Source organism: Elgaria multicarinata, chromosome 2, assembly GCF_023053635.1.
Source record: "Elgaria multicarinata webbii isolate HBS135686 ecotype San Diego chromosome 2, rElgMul1.1.pri, whole genome shotgun sequence".
NCBI classification, from domain to species: Eukaryota; Metazoa; Chordata; class Lepidosauria; order Squamata; family Anguidae; genus Elgaria; species Elgaria multicarinata.
This window is the reverse complement of record NC_086172.1, coordinates 112,613,952-112,632,623: the sequence shown is the minus strand read 5'-3', so window position 1 is coordinate 112,632,623 and position 18,672 is coordinate 112,613,952. Positions and strand designations below refer to the sequence as shown.

Genomic DNA, 18,672 nt, shown 5'->3' with positions numbered 1-18,672 from the left:
GCCAGGGATTACCCAACGCCGCCCCGCAAGAGTGAAACTGCCGGGTTTAGGGGGGACGTGGCACCAACACAATGCCGTCAAGGCAGTCCCCAGGATTCGTGAATGGTTGGGTGAATTGAAAACTGAGGCTTCTGGGAGAAGTGTTGGTTTTATCTAATCAAAGCAGGTGCCAGGCCTTTGAAGTTCTGTGTGTGTGAGATAGGGGGGGGGTTGGTAGGTATGTGTGAGGGAGAGTTGCATGTGAGTGTGCATCTATGTGTGTCCCCCACCAACACAGCAGACACCCAGTGCAGCTCTTGGGATTGAAAAAGTTGTGCACCTTGCCATAGATATCACTGAGTCTGCAACTCTAGGCACACATGCACAGGCCATTTTTGGGAAGGGCAGCTTCTGTGTTGCCTTGCCTTCCCATCCAGCCTCTCTTCTCAGTCAGAAAAATATAAGCTTTTGCGTTGAATGCACGAGACATAGCTAGTACAAAAGCAACTCACTGAAGGGAGAGCACAGCCTAGTCCCTGTGCGCCACAGTGAGAAAATAAGGACTGTGAAGGGCTGGTTATAAAAGAATAAGTGGAAAATGTGGTGATTGATGGCAAAAATGGATGAGGACTGGGCAAAAATGGGCAGAGAGTGAATCAACAGAGGCATGAAGTATAGATAGTAAGTAAATAAGTAGCTGGTTATAGAACAGTAGAACAAATGAGGGAGATAGAAATACAGCCGTACTTTGAAATAAGCAGAACAAGCTGGCTTTGGAAATAAACCGTTCAGGAGAATGAGTGCAGAATCTGAGTAGGCCAGATACAAAAGAGGACAGGGCTCCTGCAGTTTTAACTGTTGTGATGAAGAGGGAATTTCACCAGGTGCTGCATGCATATAAGTGACACCTGCTGAAATTCCCTTTTCTATACTACTTTTACAGATACCGGAGCCCCGTCCTCCTTTCCATATGTTTACCCAAAGTAAAAGAAAGTAAGAGCAGCTAAGCACGTGAACCTTGGGGCTTCTTTTTTGCTGCACAATACCCCAATCCTTACCATACAGACCAGCAACAGAGAGTTAGTTATTCCTATTTTTATTATACATCTTCAGGTACCATTGCTGGGGGGGAAATCAATCCAGTACTTTCCAGAGGTGTATTACTAACAATGACTTTGAGTAACCCTTTTGCATATGCACGTGTCTGAATGGTAGGGAGAAGCAAAGAAGCCTAAAGCCTATGGGCTGGCTAGGGTCCAGACCTCTTGGCTCCACCTCTGGTAACCCACCCTCTGCTCCACCAGCCACAGTCAGCACAGCTGCCATTGGCAGAGGACGTAAGCCATGCTTTAATCCCATTGATGCGACATGATTAACTTGTCCCATTGATTTCAATAAGACAAAACGTGGCTAGTATCTTCTGGATCCAACTCCATGTGTGTGAGGCCAGCTGTACCTCTCCTCTCACAACAAAAGAAGAAAAGGTGTAACTCTTGATCAGTTTAAGGAATAAACAATTCTCACTGTAAAATGCCTCTCCTCCATTGCTGCTATTGAAGATAGCTCCCCCTCCTGTCCCCGCCTGTTTAGAAAGCCTGTCTGCAGGCTTTATTCAACAATACAATGGAGCATTTATATGTCAGAAGGCTGGAAACAGGTTGTCAAGGTAAAACCCGCTGTAAATAGAGCCGTTAATTTGGTTGTTGGCATGACTTTCTGTTATCTTCACAGTACCTTCCAGAGGCTAATAACTCTACCTTTTCATTTGAGTTGGCAGTGTGGTTATTATTATTATTATTATTATTATTATTATTATTATTATTATTAAAATTATCTTTATTATTTTACACCTGCTGCTTAACTCCAATAACAGCTCAGACCAGGCTTGGAGTTGCTGGAATATTTGAAAAACAAAAGCAAAGTAAGGGTTCAGCCTCCACAACCTGAGTTAATTCCAATGAGTTTTCATAGGAATGTGTGTTTTTGCTGTCAGCATCAACATCCCATTGCTCATAACAGGGGCAAGTTTCATAGCAGCCCAGTTTAAAGCGGAGGAGTCTCCCATGAGATGGCATTTGATGCTGTCCTTTTCCCAAGTGATATATGACATCGTAAATACATCACTACAATTCAAAGAGCAATACAATTCAAGGAGGTCTTGAATTGTGAAAGAGTTGTGAGCGCGCTCCTCTACAGTGACAGAAGTACTTAAAGGAAAGGTTGAAAGTGGAAGTAGTTGTGGAGTAGATAACTTCACAAGCGCTCTCTCTCTCTCTCTCTCTCTCTCTCTGTGTGTAATTCAAGTTCAGGCTGCAACAACAGGGATTTGCAAATAATGGCTCAAAAAAACCCACAGTGTGGGTGTTTCCAGATAGACATCTCCCAGCATTTTCAGTCAAAAGGTAGTCTGCAGCTATTTCATCTTGTGTACCTTAACTGAATATTTATTTATTTATTTATTTATTTATGGTGAGAAAAAAAGAAGAGGAAAACACAGGACATCTGGATGCCTGCTTCAGTTCCTTGTTTGAGGAAGGACACAATAAAAGCGTCATCTGGGAGCACCAAGTCACCAGTTTGTCTATAGATTTCTTGGTAGCTTGTAGCAAGTATTTAAACTGGAAAAGAATGCAATGGAACACAAGGAAATAAAGGAGTTCCTTTTTCAGGTCAGCAACTGGAACTAACATATGGGTTCCACTATGCTATGGTGACATGGCTTCAGCGTATGTTTTTCAGTATGTCAGTCTACTTCTCTGTCAGTTATATCAATCAATATTCCCAAGCATTCTAACAGAATACTGTTAGTCGTAAGGGGTACAGCCTAATAAGTATACCTGAAGTTATACTAACCCAATTATAGAGGCAAATTGCAATTTAAAACATATGTACATTAAATTTAATATACTGAAAATACTGCAACTCCACTCCCGTTTTACATTCTCAGTGAGCAAATGTCTCCCTCACTGTCAGTATATCAATCAATTGATACATTGTTGATCATAAGGGGTACAGACTAATAGGATTGCTCTATTTGGTCAGATCTACACCAAGCAAGGTATAGGACGTTGAAAACAGTTTGAAAACTGTATATGGACTGTGTCCTGGCCCCCAACGGTTGTCACTACTATTATAAACCGTTTTAAAGGAGTAGTGTAAATCCTGCCTTATTTTGCAATTCAATACACAATCTATTAAGATGAATCTGTAGTCCAGGCCTAAACGGTAATTATGTGAGCTGGAGATGGTTAACAGAATATTCAGCATGCTCACGGACTATAGTTCCTAGGAAACTTATGGAGGGTGAATTATTATAAAAATTGTAGTGTAAATTCAACCTCTAACTACTCACTTTTAAATATCCAGAGGATTTATTTATTTATCTAAAGAATGCTTGCCCCACGCTTTGGTCAAACTGCCTCTCATGGTGACTTAGAAGAATCAATCTAATACAATACAAAATACATATATAAATAGAGCTAAACGTAGAGACAGCAAAAGATATACTTATAGCAGAGGGACAAGACATAAGGCACACTTTTAAATTTGCTGAAAGACAATCACACATGGACCTATTCAAGCTTCTCGGAGAAGGTAGCTCGAGAATCTGGGTGCTCTTGGAAAGACCCCATCCTTTAACACCCCACTTATATGGTATTACTATATAACTGTGCCAAATAATAATGCATGTTACAGATATTAAGAGAGAACTGCCCCTGCAAAAAAAGGTTAAAATGTCTCAAATTTGCATTCAAATACCAAGTGGGGTGGCCTGGTGTTCTACCTTACAAAGGACAGTCCTCTAACTGAAGGGCTGTCCAATTCAATTCCGGTTTAAAGATATCCGTAAAAATGCAGAGCAGGGGCCTTGAAGTTACCCATCAACAGTCATCCCTGGACAGCAGACTTAGGAGATACACCAGTCACCTAGTCAGTCTTTCCCACTATATAGGGATATACTGTATTTCTATCTGAATTATAGTTATCATTTATACATTTGCATTTATACACGTATATTAACATATGCAAATTGTGTCCTTTTTTATTATGATGATCTATGCCCTCTCTTTTTTTGGCAAAGCATGTGTGGCCGCTCTAACTACCAGTCAGGCTGTGGTAATGTGTCTGCATACTCCTCTCCATATAGTCAGCTATTTATTCTTCTGAAGTTTCACCACAAAGATGAAACAAATGAATCTGGATCATTTCATGCAGTTGTGTTATAATAATGATATGTTAATGGTCAAAGCTATTAAGAAATATAATTACATTGGGTGTATAAGATTTTCTAACCACAACAACTTGGCTGATTTTTACATAGTCTTTACATTACATGAAACTGTAATTATACTGTGTTATAAATTAATCACTCATTCAAAGTCAATTTATATAAAAGCTGATTTTGAACTCATGCAATCTGAGGACTGTGTCTAACAACAGAAAACTTGTTTTACATATAGTTGCATTTGTCCAAGAATCATCACATTACCCTTTCCTGGTTATATCTTTGCCTAAGAATATAAGAAAACAAAAGCCAAAATAAAATTTAAAATGCCACGTCCATATGACTATGTTTATAAGAAAAGACATGGAAGATGTCCACTATCAGAGACAGTATGCCTCTCAATGCCAGTAAACATCCCCAGTTATTGAAATCTTTTATATTTCAATAAAAATATAACATTCATAATGTTAGTTCTTGGTGTTCATATTGGCCTGGGGGAAGACTTTGTAAAGTGTATCATATTTCCTATTCCTTAATGTTCTGACTTGCCATGTGTTCCAGCTCTAATAGAGTGTGAGGATGCCTTCTGGCTTCATGATTCCTAGAACATGTTTAACTATTCTTGTAGTTTATGTTTTTATCTGTTTTATGACTTGCCCAGAGACAAATGTATAGAAATGTAGTTAATACATACATGCAAGGCGAGTATGATCAAGTTGTCAGTTTGGATGTTGATGCACGGCTTGCTTCTCCCCCCTCACTGTTGCAGACTCGCAATATTCTGAGCTAACATTTTCAGTGAGCTTTCCACTATTACCCCAAGATTGTTTCCCTAGGTATTTCAGTTCAATAGATCTCAGCAGTGTTTGTGAGGATGACATTGCTCTTGTTACTGGTTACTCTTTTAACAAAAAGCTCTGAGGTAATCATACAGTATTTTCTGTATCTGCCTTTTTGGTTTACTGGATTAGGACCATCAGCAATGCTCTTACGAATTTGTAGCTGGCAGGGTTTGGAAGAAGCCTTTTCATCTCTGAATTAAGTATCGCAAGTATTGTAATCACCCTAAAGTACCCTTTATATTTCATAATCAATTCCAAATGAAGAAATAAATAGCTACCTAACTCATTAGTGAGGCCGTGAAAAGGCTCTTTTTGATATAATAGACTGGTTAGGGAAACACATAATTGCTCCATTGATTAACAGACATTGTTTTCAACACAGCACTTCCTATTTATTATCAAACGCAAGTGTATGAATAACCCAAGTGTCCTGTATTCTGAGCAAAGTTTGGGATTTAATTATGGAACTACTTCATTACTATAGTAATATACTGTGACATTAGTGCAAGTTGCACCATCTTTACCTAGTTTCCTTAGTAGCTTGTAACTGTTATTTAATTTTGTCTTTCAGAATCACCTCTTCTTCCTTTCTCTACCATTAAACCTATTCATTTTATAAATTACTTAGAGTTAGAGCTGTGTTTCCCCTTTTTTCTTTAATATGTTGTTAGAAGTCCTTGTCTCTATGGCTTAAATGGAATCTGGATCATTTAAGACTGTACATTAGATGTAAACCCTTATTTATGTATTTATGGACTGTAATTGAGCTATTATTAGGTCAAACCCAATCTTGTGCTAGTGGATGTCCACTAGCATGATAGGAATTTCTCCCTCTCACCTCCTCCCTGCAGTCCTCTGGAAAGTTTTCCAGAGCAGGTTTTATTGTGGGAGAAAGGAGGAATAGTTCCCCTCCGGGTTCCACTGATAGAACATCTTTCATCATTGGAATAATAGTGTTAGATACAAAGCAGTGGATTTTAGATTTTTTTTCTGTCCAAGTGCTTTACGTCTCATCCCAATCATGTAGACAATCATAGAAATCCTATCTACATAAGTCTGAATTGACATGCTAAATGAGTCCTATCCAATGAATAGGAGTAATCAGGAACTACAGGTGGGAAACTTTTTCATTACATCAACTCATTTGTCTACCTTGCACAGTAGTCTCTATACTGTCTAGCAACAACTCTCCAGGGTTTGCTGGAAATGTCATGGATTGAACCAAGGACTTTTTGTATGAAACTATGTGGTCTACCACTAAACCCATCCCTACACATAGTTTTAAGACATAGAGTCCTGTGTTCAGATGGTTGTGTATTCTTTCCTAATGTGCTTGTTTAAAATACTGTACCGTCTTTTAAATTAGAACATCTAATACAAGACTGGCAGGATGTTCAGCACCACCCAGGTTGGACAGAAAAATCTCATTTTATTACAAATTTACATATTGTAAAAAATATCGACTTTCTTGAAATTGCCTTTATATACCAGCTTAATGGCAACATGATCTTGCATAAATAGCATTCTTGATGACACATGCTTCATCATATAGCAATATTTAAAATGTCTTTTAGAGTATATAGATATATTTACTGAATGTTTTCACTAGCAACTAAAACATTAAAGCTGCAATAAATATGCAAAGAAGACAAATTAACAAATTTGTAGAATCACATTTCTGGAAGCTAAGAAGGGTTGGTTTCTAAAGACTGGAGAAATATATTCAGTGTCAAAAAATCCTGTCAGTTTAAAAGGCCAGAAGCTAAGCCTATCTCACCTTGGTCCAAACTCCACAAAGCCAGGAAATTGAAAGCTAAGGCTGATGTGTAATCTGATATGTCCCATGATCAGTCATGATGTTGTGCAGTCACAAATTGTGTTTGCTTATAATTTTACCCTCCATTTACCCACACCTTTCCTTGGTCTTTTAGTCCCAAACCCAGATTGGGTGGATGGAGTGCCTAGGACCAATGTCACTACAAGGTCAAACTGAATTACATTGGAATTCAAGTTTTTTTTATTCTGGATTTTAAATTGCACTTCTTCCAGCACACTACTTGTTTGTTTGAAATAGCAACTTCCCAACACACTTAACACCAGAAAAAGTGTGTGGGTTCAGGTTTGTGGGCTCAATTGTCTAATTCTATGTAAGTCTCTGTGAGCACCTTTTAGAAGGGAGAAGGCACTGTTTTACAAAAAATACTTCAATTTAATAAATTTAGCAATGGATTTCTGCTTCAAATCATTATGTTTCCCACCCCCACAGTACTAAGTTGCACTTTTTCTTGGTGCCTCGCAATGGTCTTTGAAATAGTTCCCCACCTCCAACCTGCTTTTATATTTCCCACCATTACCAGCATCAGCATCAGTCATAATGTTGCTAGGATTACAGCTACATGTACCACAAACTGGTATTAACAACACTTTCATTATCAACCTCGCTACAATAAAGGAGACACCCATATCTCACTATCAACTCACCCAGTAAAGGCATGGGAAAAGTCACAGAATAAAGATATGACTAACCTCACAGTAGGATACCTCTAGCAATACAGTAAGGCTCAGATACATCATAAGGCACTACAGCACCAGGAGGGTGTCTATACACTCTATTATCCCCATTGTGACTGCAGGGTGGCACTGCATTCTTTATATGATGCAGACACGAGGGAATCTACACGTCGTTGTGAGGGCGCTTGCATGCGCCCCCAGTGCGCCCCCACAACGACTGTTGTGGGCGGAAGCGGAAGCCGAGCTCTCCGACCCGGGTGGCTCTTACCCCGGCAGCAGGAGGCCGGCGGGGCGGCAGGGGCGGCAAGGACGCGGCCGGTTCCCCAGCCGCCACCTCCTCTGCCTCTTCCTCCATCTCTTCTTTCTCCGTCTACACAGTTGTTGTGGGGGCGCACTGGGGGCGCATGCAAGCGCCCTCACAATGACGTGTAGATTCCCTCCAACTTGCATCCAAATTAGCATTTTAGTTTTGAAACTGCGCTTTTTTTGCAGTGTCCTTTTACAGTGACTTTCCCAGTTGCTCCAAAGCTACCACATGGTTCCTTCCATCTGGCTTTGGTTCATGAGGTGTTCCAAGGGGGCAAAGGGCAGTCTTGAGAAATGGAATGCCTGCCTTTGCTGCAGTTTCTTGTGAGTAGTGACTGCTGAGATGGTTATTTCTAAAGCTCCCTTTTCTTGGCTCATCTTGCTCCAGTGTACCTGGATGGCGCAGAGAGCTCAACTTCCTCTTTCTCTCCCTCCCTGACACACACACACACAGAGAGAGAGAGAGAGAGAGAGAGAGAGAGAGAGAGAGAGAGCACAGAGAAAAGGAAGAGCAAGCGTGAGGCTTTGCAAACGGCCATGGGAACGGGGTGGGGAGAAAAAGCAGTGAAGCATCAAGTTTTGCCCAAAGTGCTTGGGAAGCTGCTGGGAAGCCTCTCTTGGTGGCTCTTCCCTGCTGATGCTGATCCTGCAGCAGAGCCGCCTGTGTACTACGGAGAGCAAGGCCTTAGCTAGACCTAAGGATTAGCCCAGGCAAATGGAGGGGTCGTCCCTGCCTGCTCCCAGGATTCCCCGTGTGTCATTTGGATGCACAGGGATGATCCCGGGATATAGGCCTGGTCTAGCCATGGCCCAAGAGGCAGGCATAGAAAGGAGGGGAGGAGTTGGGAGCTGAGCGCTGAACTCCAGAGAAGCCCAGCATTTACCCTCTGCCATGATTCTCTTTCTCTCTCTTGCCCCATGAAACAAAAAACAAAGAAGTATCCATCAATGATAAATGAGTTTTAAAAGCCAATGGTGTTTTTTTTTGGGGGGGGGGGGCGTTCATTGTTTGTTTATTTATTTTTTACTAGCTGAGATCTCAGTTGCTGTGGGGATGCAATTGGCAGGAAGCCAGGGCCAAACAGCCTGCCATCTGAATTTATCATTCTTGCCCAACAGCAGAGATGCTGCGGGGGTTTGTGGGGGGAAGCAGCTGCAAAGCGTCCGTAATATAGATACGGCCCAGGACAATGTGAAGCATCTTTGCTGGTCCCAAGCTCTCCATCCTTCCAATCTGTATTGGGGACTGAAAGATCCAGGAAAAGTGTGGGTGCATGGAGGGCAGGTTGTAAGCAAGCACAATTTGTGACATTGCACGACATCATGACTAATCACGAGGCAGATCAGAAGGCATCAGTCTTAGCTTCCAGTTTCTTGGCTTTGTGGAGCTTGGACCAATGTGAAATACTTATCTTCTGAGGATTGAATTTCTTTGGTTTTTGAAAATCTGCATACTTGTTTTTAGATTTGCCACTCTCAGCACTCTATATGTGCAGTGTATGCCTGCGCCATCTATCCCTACAGTTCCCAACGAGGCCCAACCAGGAGAGGTCAGTAAATTAAACCCAGGAGTGGAGGGTAGGCTATTCCATCAAATCCATCTGAAAGCAGTTGCTGTAAAATGTGGACCTGCAAGGGGTGGTGAGTCTAGGGGCTTTGCTAGACCTACCGGGTGTTCCGTCGTTGAGGAGCGGTGAAAGCGGATTTTCCCGTTCAGCCGTGACGCCTCATCATCCACACCTGCCTTCGATTTGTGGCGGAAGTTTGCGCCAGTTGTGCTGCTGCCACCGCGAGCACGGTTGCGCAGCCACACCGGCCTGATTGCCGCGGCTTTTTTTTTCGCTCGCTGCACGGTTTGCGTAAGTCCAAAAGACCGCAAACTTGTGCAGCCGTCAGCGATGCCGCCGCCGGCCCCGGCGGCAGCGGTGGCGGAGCCAGCGGCGGCAGTGCCAGTGCCAGCTGAAGTACTGCTGGTGCTGTTGAGGGCATTGATGTGCTCACTTCCTGATGGGGGTCGTGGCGGGTGTAATATGACCCGAGGTCAATCGTCTGCATGGGCACTCTGTGCCTACATCTCCCATCATGCCTCTGAGGTGTCAGCGGCGATGACCGCCTCTGTGCCCTGTGCCACATCCCAAGGAACCAACCCACATCTGGCCGTAGCTATGGCAGCAGCCCACAAACAGCTCTGCCCTCTGCCAGCCTGGTACCCACACTAACAGGCAGCGTACAGCACCGCCATTATGCGGCCACGGTAGCTGCCCACCGCAAGGAGTCACCAGCCACTTTTCCGTTCCTCCGTTCCTGCGCAAACTGTCACTGGGGGAATAAAAAAAAAAGCCGCTCCGCCGCGCTGCCCCAGCTGGCGGACTGGGCGCAAATGGCGGAGGCGGCTTGACCGAAGCCGCTGACCACTCCCCCTTAGCACGCCTTTTCCTGCCCAGTGTGGACCGCAGTGACCTCACATCCTCCCACACGTACTCCGAATTACCGCGGGACGGCAGGGAAAGGCGCACTAAAACTCACTTTTTTAAAGTCGGGAGAAAGAGGCTTCACCGCAGGATAACGGCGGATCCTGGTGAACGTCATCTGGAAGCCTCGGCGTGACTGCGGAAGGTAACGCGCGCTAGAGCCCCGTCTAGTAACGCCCTAGGTTTTTGCCAGACAAAAGCCAGGCAACTCTGCGGCCTGTTAGGCTCTTCATTTTGGTAGCCTGTGGAAGCACCTGCCTCATAAAGCAAATGGGTTGATGAAAACTGTTATTATAATCTGCCAGTTTGTTTGTCTTTAGTAGTCTGGGGTAGGGTTGTCATGAATGCCCAACTGGGTCCGTGAGTCCAGCAGATCCACCCATATAGATTGGGCACCCCCAGCGGCGAGTGCAGACCACCTTGCCAAGCACTTAGCAGCCGCCTGCAGGTACTGCCAAAAATGTGCACTTCCCCTTCCACATTAATGCCTACTCCAAGGGAAGCTCGGAGGATGGCAACAAGGGAGTGAGTGCCCACTGAGGTCAGCGCTACCGATTTTGCCCATCCCAAGTCTAGGGTAGAGATCTCTTCTGAAGGGGGAATAGTGCTGTTTGTTTGGGGTCAGTCTAAATTATCTCCAGGGATTATTGCACGCTCTTTACTGGGCACTCACGCAGTTTGCTCAGGTCCCTCACACAACGTCGTCTGCCTCCCACACGCCTTCTGCCCCTTCTGGCTTTCCTTGTGCCACAAAAATCCCCCTCATTAAGTCCAATGTTTTTTTAAAACTTGCAATTGCTACTCTCTCCTGCTGTGTGCAGGAGAAGCAGCGCCATTAGAGCAGCGGACTCAATGGGCCTCGTGCTTGTTGGGTACTTCCTCTTTTGAAAATAGTTAGTAACTGAGGAATGAAAGCCCCGGCGGAGAAGCAAAGGTAGGGAGCGTGTTAACCTCCGGTATGATGGAGCTATCATTGCCTCTGATCACAAATAGATTGAGGATTTCCACCAACTCTTGGAGTTACTATGCCTGTTGAAAATATATTTTTAACTTATTAAACATGCCACACAAAAAGTCTTAAGATATGAAGAGTTTATAAGGAAAAGACATGTATATACTATGCAAAATACACTACAGTTTAACTTTTGCTAAGGCACATTAAAAAGTTAGTAGGCCCAAAACAATGTTAGTAGTCCTAAGTAGACCCAGCAACAGCGTGAAATGTTACTTAGTTCTACTTAAATTTCCATCAGTCCAAACTAGTTAAATGAAGTGTTTGAAGCTTTCAACATTATAGCAGTATGGTCCAAACTTTTAGAGAAAAGGAAGGGAGCAGAGTAAGTGCGTGTTAAAAAGAATATGTATAGCTACCTATCCCATGGAGAGAACTGAACACCAGGGACCCAGAGGAAGGTTGAAAGAGACCTCTCCTAGAATCCAGGTGTAGAACTCAGCAAAGTTCAGGGAGGGGGAAATTAATCCAGGTAGAAAGTGAAGAAAATATGTCAAAATGAAAAGTGTTGTGAAGCTCAAGCTTTCCCAGTAAGCAAACTAAAATACAGGGCGAAAACTCCACCAAGCTGCTCAGGAGCCAGGTAACTGGCTCAGAGAAACTGACGTGGTCTAAGATAGTCCAAAAATAGTCTCAGATCCAAGGGAAAACATGTTCAAAAAGAGAAAAGAGGACTATCCAAGAACCAGGTTGAGCCTGCTTCTCAAACTTCAGGCAGCAAAACCTTCTGCCCTCAAGGAAAGACAGGCTTACTTGGGAACTAAAGTTTCACTCGCCTTCAGTTCCATAGCTTCCTTCTAAGCCCTCTGTTCCCAGCACTTTAACCCAAAAAGGGACCTTAGTAACACAAACGATGAAGGGAAAAGGAGGGAGCAAAGGTAAAAGGAGGACAGGTGGGAGCGTAGATCAGTAAACAGAAGAGATAGGGTCCAGTCACACTGAAGGGACTGCTTGTCTGCGTACACATACACATACACACACACACACACACACACACGTCCCAGAAAGCTGCCGCCACCTCTTTTAACCCAGCCAGCAGTTATTTCCTTCCTCCCTCACCTTCAATATTCCAAGCACCACATTATGAACTCCCACAGGCTTTCATTAGCAAATAAAATACTTTAAAAATAAGTAAATTGAATTGTTAAAAAAAGAAATTCATTCCACCAACTGCAATAGAAAGGGAATAAGAAAACAGCAATCTTTAAAATATGGAATTATAGTCCTTTTACAACTCATAGAAACAAAAGGTTGCCGACAGATGTTCTCAGGAACACTTTTATGTGACTGAGGGTTGTTTCTTTCTATTAACTGTCCTTTCTCCCTCAGTCTTTAACTAATCCTCCTGAAATTTTCAGATTATATTAAATAGACATTTTTTTTCTGGTACATGCAATTTTCAGGGAATTTGTAGAAACTGTTTCATTTTATTAAGGTTAAACACAAACACACACACACACACACACACACACACACCATTTCCATTTAATCCTTATTTTACTGATCGCCTTAGTTACTGGGGCCATTTAAATCAATAGGTTTAATTTTCAGGTTTAATAACATGTATTCTGCTCATAGCATGCTCTAATAGGTGAATGAGACCTCGGCCGTCCTGTGCAGATAGGAAGATAATCACATTACGTTTCTTTTGTCAGTGTTTGAGGACATTCTGAAATTATATGTTTTTCCATGGCTGAAGCATTAACATTATACCTTTCTCACCTCAAGGTTATTATTGTGGCACTTCAAGTCTTCAGATGCCACCCTCTTGCCTCAGGAATATTAGAATGGAAAAATACACACTTCACCCAGACAGTAAAGAATGTCAGAATGGTGACTGTGCCCATTTCATAGTGTGCAGTCAAAGAAGACTGGACTGCATCAAGAATGAAATATGTGATTTTTAAGTTGGACAGAGGTTTTGTGGGTCAGAATAAGGAACGAACAGATGAATAATTACTGAATAGATCACATTTTCTAAATATTTACACAGTCAAACAAATCCTTCCAGACAGGGTGTATGGATAAACAAGGAATGGAGCTTTAAGAAGGATGTATCAGTGTATGCAGACAGCTTTCATTTTAAAAGAATTATCTTAGCAACCAAGCTATTATTAGCACCATTGACATTTACTACTTGATGTCAACTTCTGGATATCTAATTGTTGTTTACTTTGCACCTTTAAAGGCTGGCTGCACAAATTGACTACTTGGTGAAATATATGCTTTCTTGGAAGAAGATACAATTTATCTTTCAATAATAATGTTTATTTATGTATGTCCTGATCCATTGCCTGGTGTGGCTTCCCTGTTATTGAAATGGAGAAGACAACTCAATGCATGCAAAGAAAAATACACGTCAAGCTTACCCTCAATTAGAATGAATATGAAAGGTCTTATCAGTATGTACATTAAATCCCCCATGCTCACAAGAGATCACTATTGATTACGACTCAACACTGCAAACCTGTAACTAGCTGTACCTAGTTAATTCACATTTGTTTCCATAGGACAGTAGTGGACAACCCGTAGTTCTCTAGATGTGTTGGGCTACAACTCCCATAATCCCTGATCATTGGTTATGCTGGCTGATGATCCTATGCAATCCCATAGGATTGCAATTGATGAGAGCAATAGTCCGAAACATCTGGAGAGCAGGCTGCCTACCCCTGCCATAAAAATTCAACTTACATCATTGGACACAACCTTTCAGAGCAATCCTGAGAGTGCTTACTCAAAACAAAATACACTGAGTTTAATGAGACTTACTTGCTAGCTTGCAGCCTAAATCCTTTTAATTCAACATGTCCTCAAACATTCAAATGAGATAAGCCACTATGGCTAATCTATAAATATGACTGCATGATCCTAAGTAATCCACAACCTCTAGCCTCCCTCTGTGAACTTTCATTTTAGTATATTTTAGTATATTTAGTATAACCCAACTTTTTTATCATGCTCACAAGAGATCACTACAAACCTGCATCTTGCTGTAGCTAGTTCAGTCACATTATTTTCCATTGGAGGATGCATTCTTGGTGGAAGAATTGCAATAATAATTAAAGGGGCAAAAAAACGGGTGGGGGGATACAGTGCTTCTGCTGCCCAGTTGTGCCTCTTTTCCAGGTTTTTGTGAACCTCTGGACGATGCAAATTCCAAAGCTGGGAAGCAGCTACCAAGAAGGCCTCTGTATATGCCCTCACTTGCCGCCTTTACATAAATACCTAATGGCACGGGAACTGATTCTCCATGTTATGATCTCACCCTGTTAATGGCCTTCTGTGAAAATTGCAATTGTGTGGGCAGGGCAAATCATGTGAGTCTTTACCACCTGATCAGCCCCCTTCCTCCAATACTTCTATTTGGGTGGAAAAGAGCAGCATAATCATCTCCATCCATATAGTTGTAATATTCAGACACACTCCCCCATAGCACAGGATCACAACACAGTCAGGAAAGCAATTATATCACAGTACCGTTTACAGCTGATAGAAGAAAATACAGGAGATCCTAGTGGGTAGGATGGTGGTGGTGATGGCGATGATAATAATAATAATGTCTTTCTCTTTCTAACTTAAACAGGCAGAAATATGGATTTTAATATGGTTACTCACTGGGAATGGAAACAGCAAAAAATAAGCTTAAATTTTATTCCTTATGCTAGGAAGGTTATATCTGAAAAATGCTTTCATATAGACCAATAAATCCAGTTATCCATAATCTGCCTCTTGCACATATGCTATCCACACACACACAAAATCTACCGTACCCTTAAGATTATACTTTTGTGATAGTTTTCTCTAGCAGACAGTAGAAGATCATTGGTTGTATTGGGGAACTGTAGTTCAAAGTGATTAATAGACAATACTCTTCAGCAGCATTTCATACATAATGTAAACCCATGTTCTTAGTAAACTATTTATTTGCGTTTTCCTCACTGTGCCATCAGCCATCTTTCATGATGAATTTAGCCTTTGGGGTAATTTGTGGGCTTGTAAAATACGTTTCACAACGTGTTAAATGCATCGTAAAGAAAGGGTATTGTTTCATGCAATTTTGTTGACCATCTGGACTAATATAGGGATTTCATAGTGACAAATGTTTACATTTTGTACTTGTGAAAATAAGGGGAAATTGTGTATGTTGCCCTGAGACTGGACAAAGGACTGCAGGAGGAGATAGAGAAGGAGGGAGAAGATAAAGACCACCCTATAGGTTTTTTTTAAATAGCCTTTTCTGACAGGCTTTCCCTAGACTATAACTTATTTTGGTTTTATATGGTATTTTTAACTTTTAAAGTTTTAAACTCTGTCTTGTTGTATGTTATGGTATTAATTGTAAACTGCCCAGAGAGCCTCGGCTATTGGGCAGTATAAAAATGTAATAATAAATGCATAACATACAAAAAGAAGTTGCAAACAGTGGTGTATTTATGTTTACCATCCTATTAATTTTTACTCAGAAATTAATCCCACTGTGTGCAAAGGGGCTTACTTCCAAGTAAGCATGCATAGAATAGCAGCCAAAGTTACATCTGGAAACAGAAAGAGGACAAAAATAAGAGCACGTACTATTGGAATAAATATGAGCCATTAACAAGTTTTACTCTTTGTTTGCCACTTCATATCTGAACAAATAAGTGCATTACCATCCAGTTGATTTTACAACTAAAACCATGTTACTAGTCTGAATTTCTTTTCTACAATAATATTAGTTCCTTTCCTTTTGCCCCTTTATACAAATTAATTCTTAATCCCCAGTAAAAATGATCAGACTGACAACTCTGGTTAATATTAAACTTATAATGAAAGGGTTAGATTAAAATACTGGGCAGTTATATATATGACTTTATATACACAGGTTCTTTTTCAGTACATTCATTGTCATAATTTAAATTATTCAAGCATAAACATAAAAATGATATCGTATATGTAAGACTGGGTGGTTATTGAACAAATTAAGTTCCATATTCACTATGTACCTTAATTGGTACAGTTTGCCATTAAAAAGTTGCAGGGGACTGCAAAAACTTCTGCTATTTTAATTAACACATTATTCAAACTAAAAATCAGCAAAAGGTAATGAAGTGAGCACACAAATATATCCAGATTAAAATTTTGAAAACCCTGGGTTTTTTAGTCTATACTTAAATTTCTTAAGTTCAAAGAATGTTAACCTATAAAAACAAGAGTATGGATTTGAAGGCTTGTCTCCCACTGGAAAGGTGGATTTTCGCTTAAGAAGTGAATGATAATCTAAGCAAGGTCATTTGGGAGTTAGGCATTAAATTTGCCGAGGATCAGCCCAATGTGGAGAACCTTTGGATCAATTTCATGATATGCAAATATTAGTAACCCCTGAGTATGATAGTACTCGTGTGATAGTAGTAAAGAACATTGCAGAACAAACTTGGTTTTGGACCCAGAAGCCCAAGATGGACCTGACCAACAGGCATGTAAGAACATGAAAAAGTCACCTTCGCTACCAGAACCAGAAAAGCACTCAAGAGGCCTGATAAGCCTATGCGGCAGGGTCTTGCTATTTACTGTTTTACTCTGTACAGCACCATGTACATTGATGGTGCTATATAAATAAATAAATAATAATAATAATAATAATAATAATAATAATAATAATAATAATACTCCAGTGTTAACCAACAAACATCACTTGAAACAGACACTTGAGAAATCAGGAACTATACAGCATACAAAATTGGTTTGCACAAAACTGAATTAAAATAAGGGGGGAGGGACAGCACTAAGTAATTGGCATTTTCCCACCTGAAGTCTACCTGACTTTACCTTGTAAAACCAGAGCTAGCCGCATAATAACCAATGTAAAAAAGAAGCAGGTGTTGTATTTCTACACACACACCCCCATCACAAGAACATCTTTAAATACAAAGAAGAGCTACATGCTTGAGTGAATGGCTGCAATACCACACAGTTGGGATACTTTTAAACACCGATTTCAATAGGATTTGAGCTGCAGGTGTGCAGGATTGCAGCCAAAAACCCTTTAATGAAAGCTTTTGATCAAAACGTTCAAAGCAAAGTCGAGACTTTATCACTACGCCGAAGCCTAGTCGATACTTGCAGAACTCCAGATCTTAGTCCTAGTGGTCAAAAGTATTTGTTTAAAATGAAGTGAGTGGCACACAGAGCCCTTACCTCATTTAGCTGCTGGTTTTGTTGGGGAAATCCTTTAACTGGAGCAGCGAAAAGACTCTTCAGGCTATGCCAGATGTTAGGTAAACAAAGGTGGCAGGCTATCACTTCAAAAAAACTCACAGCAGTGAAGATAAATGGATGTGCTATTAATTTTAAAACTTTTTAAAGAATGTTTAGCTGGCCAATTGTGGAATTGCTTAGGTCACTTCCTGTTATTCTGATTGGATCTTCTAAAATTAAACTTGGGGAAAGGAAAAAACCCCACAGGGATTGCAAACATTTGCATACAGCCAGCCAACTCACACCTTCATGTACAAACAAAACAAGTCTAACCAGGTTACACTTGTGTCCCAAGAACAAAAGAGAAAGAGCCCTGTTAATGGATGAGGCATTGGTTTCCCCTATGCATGTTTTTTTAAGACCATCCCAAACTTTTTCTCCCTGCCCCCAAATCACAGGTTATTTCAGGTAGTTAGCAAAATGTAATTAGAAGTGAATTCCAGAAATCTGTCCATCATTTCAAATAGCAGAAATCAGCTGCCGGGGGTGGGGGTGGGCATAACCACAAAATGAACTATATGAAACGGATTTGCATTGGCAGCAAACTCAAGAAATGTTCCTCCATAGAAGGATTACCTTTCTCCTCCCTGGTATTAATTTACCGTCATTAAACTTTGTAAAATTGTACACCTATAAGAAAATGTGGCTGTGTAGCTGTCCTTTCCACGTACTATTTCTGTGAATACACATTCATATGCATAGTGAGAGACAAATCAAAATGAAAACTTGGCACAAACTGAAAACTGCATACCTGAAGAAGGAGTGACTATGGATGTGGCAATCCCTGTTAAAAGGGGCAAAGAGAGAATATATGTTTTGCTTGTTTCAGTATCCATGCTGCTTTTCAGATTCTAGCAAAGAGCTGCTATTTACTCAGGATAAAGTTAGGCCAATTTGTACAGCTGAGGGAATGATATTAGGACACATGTAGTTTGCTACACCACGGTTGGAGCATATGTTCCACAAGAAGCTGTACATGAATGATGCCCTTCAACCACATTTAGTTAGCTGTGCTTTTCCATCCAAAGAGAATGGAAGAGAAACAAATGCTGTGCCTAGCTGGCTCTGGCTTAACGAAACACAGACGGATGG

General features: G+C 41.2%; 1 protein-coding gene across 2 annotated transcripts in view; it reads right to left on the bottom strand.

Moving 5' to 3' along the window:
* EHF (ETS homologous factor) overlaps window positions 1-17,612 on the bottom strand; it is a 50,920-nt gene extending 33,308 nt beyond the window's left edge. The window contains exon 1 of one of the 2 annotated variants that reach the window (XM_063118813.1): window positions 17,521-17,612. The gene's annotated coding sequence lies outside the window, so the exon portion shown is untranslated. The remainder of the gene's footprint in view (window positions 1-17,520) is intronic. The other variant, XM_063118812.1, reaches the window with a different exon arrangement.
* Between the last annotated feature and the right edge of the window lie 1,060 nt (window positions 17,613-18,672).